The sequence below is a fragment of the Physeter macrocephalus genome, chromosome 21 (assembly GCF_002837175.3).
Source record: "Physeter macrocephalus isolate SW-GA chromosome 21, ASM283717v5, whole genome shotgun sequence".
Lineage (NCBI taxonomy): Eukaryota > Metazoa > Chordata > Mammalia > Artiodactyla > Physeteridae > Physeter > Physeter macrocephalus.
Window position 1 is genome coordinate 4,311,722 of NC_041234.1, and position 8,613 is coordinate 4,320,334.

General features: G+C 38.0%; 1 protein-coding gene across 1 annotated transcript in view; it reads right to left on the reverse strand.

Moving 5' to 3' along the window:
• The window catches only part of MAP7D2 (MAP7 domain containing 2), a 126,648-nt gene extending 118,378 nt beyond the window's left edge, over positions 1-8,270 (reverse strand). The window contains exons 1-2 of the mRNA XM_028482466.2: positions 6,701-8,270; positions 5,170-5,265 (exon numbers count right to left, since the gene is read on the reverse strand). The gene's annotated coding sequence lies outside the window, so the exon portion shown is untranslated. The remainder of the gene's footprint in view (positions 1-5,169; positions 5,266-6,700) is intronic.
• Positions 8,271-8,613: the final 343 nt, after the last annotated feature.

The following is an 8,613-nucleotide window of genomic DNA, read 5'->3' on the forward strand; positions in this document are numbered from 1 at the left end:
ATGCCCCCACTCCCAGGCCGATTCCACCCGAGCGCTACTCAATGGCTTCTTCCTTCCTGGTGTGCAAACAATGCACTAGAGAAATCTCTGCGAGAACATCTCTTGGAAGACAAATGAGAATGCACTGAACGTGTAGCCTTGGGAGTAGGCGTCTGGACAGGGTGTGGGGGCCTGTGGAGGTGTGTTTCCCCTGGATGTCCTTTTACCCCTGCCAGAAGCATTTAACTTCTTTTCAAAAATATACATATTGAAAAAGACATCTACGCAGAGCCAGCTCAAGCCTCCAGGTGTTTACCCAGATATAGCCTGCCGAGTGATAACCCACCCCAGGGGAGCCCCAGGCTGCACGGTTCTCTGCTGGGCAGTGACCAGCCCCCGGGTTTTAACTTCCACCCCTGGGGGAGAAAGAAATGCAAGATTAAAAAGCCGACTAGAGCTGAATCAGGGTACAAGGTTTCTTTTGGGAGGGTGATGATAAGGTTAAAGGTTAAAAAGCCAAATAGAGCTGAATCAGGGTACAAGGTTTCTTTTGGGAGGGTGATGATAACATTCTAGAATTACATTATAGTGATGGTTGACTCTATAAGTACACTAAAAGCCACCGTACATTTTAAACGGGTGAACTTTATGGTGTGTAAATTATACAATAAAAAAAAACCCAACAAGTTGAAACCCTCAGTAACCCACAACCAGATTCTTAGTGAAAAGCTTGGGAAGAGTACCTTTGTCGGCACAAAAATGTGATGAACGTGTTCATGACACTCCCAAAGGTGTGCTAGGAAGGAGTAGGGCGCAGCTATGGTGAGAAAGCCAGAAGGCGAGTTTAGACACAAATGAGCAGAAAAGCGGGCAAGTTGGGGCTGGCCCCTTGTTTGTAATGAAAACTGCTTCCAACTCAATAAGATTGAGACAAGTTAATTAGGGCTTGGGAGCTGTTTTCACTTTTTCTTTTTTTCTTCTTTTAGTCTTACACACCTTGGGTACGAGCTTATAACTCATCCACCTCCTGAGCTCAAGGCTTGCTGACTTGTCAGAACACCCCTGTCTAGTTTGATTCTATTTTTTTCTCTTTGGATTCTATTTTTTCTGTTTATTTTCTATTCCCACTCGCATTGCTCTCTTCAGTCATACACACCTCCTGTTTAATATATTTTTGCAGTTCTACTTTCAAACATATAGTGAAGATATGCGTGGTTTAAATTTATATAAATGATAAGGCACACCAGCTATCATTCTGTTTTCCTTGCTTGGAATTGTTTTCAACATGTATCCATTGCAACTGTATACAAATCTATCAGAAATAGATTAACTGGGACTTCCCTGGCAGTCATGGTCCCGGGACTTTGCCTTCCAATGCAGGGGCTGTGCGAGCTAAGATCCCACATGCCTGGAGGCCAAAAAACCAAAAACATAAAACAGAAGCAATACTGTAACAAATTCAGTAAAGACTTTAAAAATGGTCCACATCAAAAGAAAGAAAGAGATTAACCATTTATTCTGGTTTGCTCTTCTGTAAATTACCTGTTCAATCCTTGTCTTTCTATCGGGCTACTTGTCTTTCTCTTGTTGATTTCCAGGTTTTTTGTATTCTAGATAATCCTTGTGGGCTTAAATATTTCACGCTCGTCAACTAATCTTTTCTAAGATCAGCAAAACGTTAATTTTTATGCCAAAATCAATCCATTTAGAAAAGCTTCTTACACGGAAATAACCACAAACTTACAGAAAAGTTGCACAAATAAGAATTTACAAAGAACAGTCACACGCCCTTTACTCAAACTCACCTATCATTAACATTTTACCCCATTTATCATTTGTAATCCTAGCTATATCTCTTTTTTTTTTTTATCCTTGGTTGTTTTGCTAGCAAGTTGCATACATATACACGGCCCTTTCCCCTTAAATACTTCAGGGTGTATTTCCTAAGGATATTGTCGTTTAAAATTTATTTTTGGCTGCGTTGGGTCTTCGTTGCTGCGCGCGAGCTTTCTCCAGTTGCGGCAAGCAGGGGCTACTCTTCGTTGCGGTGCTCGGGCTTCTCATTGGGGTGCCTTCTCTTGTTGCGGAGCACGGGCTCTAGGCGCACGGGCTTCAGTAGTTGTGGTGCACGGGCCCTAGAGCGCAGGCTCAGTAGTTGTGGCGCACGGGCTTAGTTGCTCCGCAGCATGTGGGATCTTCCAGGACCAGGGCTCGAACCCATGTCCCCTGCATTGACAGGTGGATTCTTAACCACTGAGCCACCAGGGAAGCCCCCTAAGGATATTGTCTTACACACCCACACTAGTTATCAACTTCAGTAAATATAACATGGATACAAAAATTTTACCTAATTGGCTGCCAGTTTCTCCAGTATAGAGGTACTATTTTTCTCTTGCAACTAATCGGCAATCTGTGGGGAGCCACTTTAAGGCCAAGCAAATATTCTGCTCCTTGCCAAAACTTCTTCCTAAGGTTTAACATCCATTGATAGTTCTTGATTCAATCTTTCCCATGGTTACAAAATAAAATAAAACCTATCAATTTTCACCTTATGCTTATGGTTTGTGCTTTAAGAGGTCTTGGTTTTGTTCTGGATACAGATGTAAAAGGTCAAATTGTAGGATGTTTATTGTAGTCCCTCAACTCCAGTGGAGATGAACCTCAAGGGGGAAAGAGATCAACTCAAACTTGCAGTTAGAAGAAGGAATTAACGAGGGCCATAGGTCTTAATTATATACTTCCCTACTCACAATATAGTCTACATTTTCCTCATTAGTTTACAGATTTACCTTTAAAGCAATTTATTTTCTGTATATGGTGTGACAGAGACCCATACTTACTTTTCTCTGTAAAATGTAGGTTTGTCCAGCACCAACTTTTAAGTACTCTGTCCTTTCCCCAGTGATTTTGAAACCACTTTTATGATATATCAGATCCCATATGTACATGGGCTTGATTCTGAGCACTTTATTCTGATCTTTTTGTCTGTTACTGCATCTATTATTTATTACTATGGATTATGGTGTGACAGTATCTGATGAAGAGTTCTTTGCTCTGCTTTTAAAATTGCCTTAGAAATTCATAATTTCCATATGAACTTGTTCTAGAATCAATTTTTCTATCCCCCTCAAATCCTGTTGGAATAGTAATCAGAACTGGCATTTTTATGACATCATACCATCTATGAACAGTGTCTTTCTATTTAAGCCACCTGTTTAACAAAATGACATTAGTTTGCTGGGCTTTTGCCATTAGGCTAACTTCCTAAAAATCTAATTAGAGTTGAACGACATTTTTTTTTTTTTTTTAGCCTCACCGCGCAGCATGCAGGATCTTTGTTCCCTCGAACCCGTGCCCCCTACAGTGGAAACACGGAGTCCTAACCACTGGATCCCCAGAGAATTCCCTGAACACCTTAAAATCTGTTATACCATCTAGTTGTTAAGTCTAGCGTAGCAATTCCCAAATTTTTTGCCTCAGAGCCCCTTTACAGCAGGTGTTGGTAATCTAAGGCCTGTGGGCCAAATGTAGCCCACCACCTACTTCTGTTAATGAAGTTTTCCTGCAATACAGCCACACTCATTTGTTTACGTGTTGTCTCAGGCTTTTGTGCAACACTGGCAGAACTGAAGAGCTGTAACAGAGATCATATGGCCTACAAAGCTTAAAATATTTACTATCTGGTCCTTTAGTAAAAGTTCACCAACTCCTATTTTACACCTAAAATTGAGACTCCCAAAGAACTTCTGTAATCTGCTAATGGTGGTGAATGTTTAGTTTTCCAAAACTCAATTTTTACATGAAAGCGCATGTGTAATATTGCAACAAACACTCAGTTTTCCTTGAAATGACAAGTTCACTTGTGGGAGTATTGATGTGCTAGACATTTTTTAAAAGATTTGTTACCTTAACAGTAAGCCTAAATAACATACTTTTAATTTAAAGTAACAACCCCCTCCCAATTTGAGAAGACTGGCATTGTTTCACATTTTTGCAAATCTCTTTACTGTCTGGCTTAATTGAAAATTGAGTCTCGGGACTTCCCTGGTGGTCCAGTGGTTAAGAATCCGCCTTACAATGCAAGGGACTCGGGTTCGATCCCTAGTCAGGGAACTAAGATTCCACATGCTGCGGGGCAACTAAGCCCGCGCACTGCAACTAGAGAAGCCCGCATCCTGCAACAAAGATCCCGCGTGCTGCAACTAAGACCCGAGGCAGCCAAATAAATAAATAGTTAATTAATTATTTTTTTCAAAAGTAAAATTGAGTTGCATATCTGCTTTTGTATTCAGTGTGTTACAATGTTTTGGTTAAAACACACAAAGAAAATCTGGCCACTATGTAGTTGGAAAAGGGAGAACTATTTTAATGGCTTTTCAGGTAAACCGTGTATGCTCCTGACACTATACCCAATCCTGACAAATGGTAACTTCTTAAAGTTAGTTGCATTGTGGAATCTAATACTGAATCAGTGATCTTTTCATACTAGTACGTTAAAATCCACTCATCATTTAGAAAATACTGCTTGACTCCGCTACGATCTTCCAAATGTCAACACACTTCATTCTACAGTATTAAAAAGTCACATTCATTATTACCACCTCTGATCTCTTCACTGCGAAGCCGTCAAGCTAATGGTGGCAACATCAGTTTCCCCAAACTCTTAATTTTTCACTTGAAAGCTGAAATCTTATCACCTCCAACAAATGCTGTCAGTTGTTTTCCTTGAAGTGACAGGGTTATTTTGAGAAAATAACCTGACCACAAACCCAAGTTTGAATAACCAGTTTGTCTGTTGTTCTTTCAAGTAAAAATGGTATTCCATGAAAAACGATGGCCAGTTCAGTTTGCAACTCAATAATTGCACGAATGTTTTTCCGTGAGGCGACTATGGTACTTCACAGCACGCAGATGTGTTTAATGGAGCACGTTTTAACCTTGTCACACGAACTATTAAAAAGATGTGCACTCAAGGGTTGGATTTAATAAGATTAATCATTTTACTGCTTGTCAGGGACATTAAGTAAAATTCGCTTTTTAAAAGAAATTGTGAGTTTCTATGTTTGCTTTTGGTAGATAAACTATCAAGTTAGGAAAATCCCGATTATTCTTAGATTTCCAAGAGATATTTAAAAGCATAAATATGCGTTGAACTTTATCAAATGTGCAAAAATCCAACTAATTCTATACCTGACAGTCCAGTGGATCAAATCAGCAATGAGACTTTACTCAGGTTTTGTCCCCACTTTTTGATCTGCCATTATCAGGTTGTGAACCGAACAAAGCCTGGATTGGAACAGAAAAGACTGGCTTTTTAAAAGTGAGCAAGTTAAAAAAAAAAAAAAAAAAAAAAAAAAGTGAGCAAGTTGACCAGAGGATAAATATCTACTTCACCTACGTCTTTGCACAGTATAAAATAAGGTCCAGTGAATGGAATTCTGGAAATTTGAGATCATTCTGGACAACTGATTTACCATTAGAAAATGTCTTCAGCACAGGTTTGTAACAAATTCACTTGTCCAGAAAATGCAACCCTGTATCTGGAGTCTGACCAAACGGATTCATTCAAATCAAACAACCAAAAACACCAAAATAAAAAACAGATTATGTATACATTTCCCTCATACATCAAAATTTTCAGAAAAGAATGATCATGAATAAAAGTTTAGTTAAAAATGTCATAAAGTTTGAAAAGAATCAACTGCATACACTGTTGAAAGTTATTTCATATTTTATTTCTAATTGCAATACTTTGCATCTGATTTCTTTACATAATTCCAAATGATGGGAAAGGAAACCTCCAAATCAGTACCAATTAGCTGTCATGAATCTATTGTAAAAGGATTCATTAAAGACTTAAGAATGAAAGATGACCAGAGCTATCAATATTACTAATTATAAGCTTTCTCTAAAGAAATATAGAGCAAGTTGGTACTTTGCAAAATACCTTTCTTTAAGCAATTTAGAGACTTCCATCTGTTAGTCTTATGCTGAATTAAATGAGGGTGGTAGCAATTATTTTAAATATTGTGTCAACATGAATATACAAATATATATTCTACACACTTCTTTCATTATAGGAACCAAAGACTGCAAGTAAAAGAAATGGTAAATAGAGAATAAAAGAGACGTGCATATTCTATCTTACACAGTCCTGGATATCAAATGAATAGCGGTGGACACTGCTCTAAGTGGACCACACATACGAACACACATTATTAATCCTCCTAACAATTCTGTGATTCTGCAGGTACTCTTCTCATCATCTCCATCTTACAGGTGAGGAGCCTGAAGCTCAGACAAGCTGGAGAAGGTGCCCGTGGTCACCTGCAGGTAAAGGGCAGAGCGGGGGCTGCGGCACAGGCTGCCTGACCCCAGAGCCCATGTTCTTCACTCTCTACCACGTGCCTCCTAAGCACTAGGCGGCTGTGGAGGGAAGAGAAGACACAGTCCAACACACCCTCCGAATTCTTCAGTTCACTCCATACCTGAGAGGCTAGTGTCTTATCACACTTAAAGTAAGACTTAATTCAGATTTTGTTCTTTGCTAAAACAGGAAGAAAAAAGCAAGGATGGTAGCTGAAGGTAAATAAAAAACACAAAGTGGTACGTAAAAGCTGTATAAATGAAACTTCCCCTTACTAAGCAGGACAGAGATCTAAACATCTCACACCAATACAAATCTTTTAAATCTTTATGACAGGTAACATAAAGAACTTACTTTCATTTCACTGTCAAGCCACAGTTAATACTGGATGTTGTTAAATCTGTACACAATACAAATGAAGTATAAATCCAGCTAGTATTTTATTTGAAACATGCTTTTACCTATTAGATTACTCACTTGCTCTGAAGTCAATACTGACAGCAGTTTGTATCTATTCAAGATGTTATGCAATGTCCTATAATTAAATATTTACACAAGATAGATGAGATTAAGTTAAACTACAAGTCACCAGGAGTTCTGTAAGCAACTATATTTATAGCCATGATTCCACAGATGTGGTGAGTAAACCAATGGCCACTCCTTAATAGAATACAAGAATTTTCATCATGCATAGTTTACAGGCTCCTTAAGAGGTGGTCTCTGAAAGGCTGGATTTTCAAGAAAGATTCAACAGTCAAACAATTAAATCTTGGCAAGTCTTTTTTTTACACAAACACCTGGTTTGGTTATTTAGCCACCTTAGTAATACAACTTATTTATATACTCTAATTGGAGGTGGAATAAACACTGCATGAAAAATGCATGCCTATCAAACTCATTAGTAATAACTATTACAGTCTCTTAGCAGTAAGAATCATTATTCTTGGATTTCAAAGACTTTATTTTCTTTCAGGGCATACTTTATAGCATTGTATTATAGGACTCAAACAGTATAACAACAAAAAAGGTTTTTTTTCCTGAGGACCACTTCCATTCCTCATTTGAAATATAATCAAATCAATGAAACTAATTTCCACATTAAAGACAAGTTAGTAAAATAATTCCTCCAAGTAGTGTTGCATATGAACTACAAGTTTACCCCAAATATTTTAATCATTATGATTTGAGATTTTCTAGGGTACAACAGCACTAGATTGGGCTGTTACTACCGAGGCAAGAAAAAAAAATGTCACCTGCAAACACGTGAATTGGGGTCAGTAAGAATCTTTAGACAAACCATATTGTTAGAGGAGGTTAAGTAGAAAAACTAATGTTTGAGTTGCACCACCCCTACCATGAACTGTAGCACAGATGCAGAGTCAAAACATTCTTGGTAAAACAATGTGGAGGAAAGATCTACATATACCACAAATTTACCAAAACACTTTTATGTACAGAAGCCTAAATATCTTAGGAGGTTTAGAATACCGACGAAGATGATCACTAAGTCAATTCTTCAAGGCTGGTTCCTTACGAGTACTAAAAACCAGCCCATGGTCTCAGATGCATTCCACCTAAGTTAAGTGTTCAGGGACTCCACAGAGTAAGAAACACCAACTGCAATTGTCCACTCTCAGTTTCTGTTTTTTGATTTAATGTTTTATAGTACCTCAGATTTTTATTCCAGAGTTTGCATACTTAGGCAAGGGAATTATACTAAGCATGGGATCAAAGATGTGCTTATTAAAAAAAAAAAAGATGTGCTTATTTTCTGAAGCCATGTGAAGGTTTAATCCTCTGTGTATCACTTTTCAACACTGAAGAGTTCTCTGGAGACCAGTAGAATAAAAGTTTCACAAGCTACACGAAGGATTTCTTTTACAGTTGCATACCACTTCAATGTGGCTAGTTAGGTCTAACTAGCCCTGCCCTTAATTTCATCTTACTAGAGTTGATAATGAATAACTAACAAAGGGTAAATCTAAATTCCCAATAAAATACAAGCAAAAACACCTGTACACACAATAAAATACATCCTAAACACAAAGTAAGGGTATAATATACTCTGCAGCATGATACTGTCTTTATTATATTTCTCCACTGTATGTAGTTCTTCCATTCAGAAATTGGAGACCATCTTTTCATTCAGTTGTTATTGCCTCCTCTTTCCCCAGCTTAGGGATACTTTCCCAAAGGCTTAATTTGTACAAACTGTTATGAAATTAAATTTTCATTTACACATAATTTAAGTGTTTATAAAGTACTCA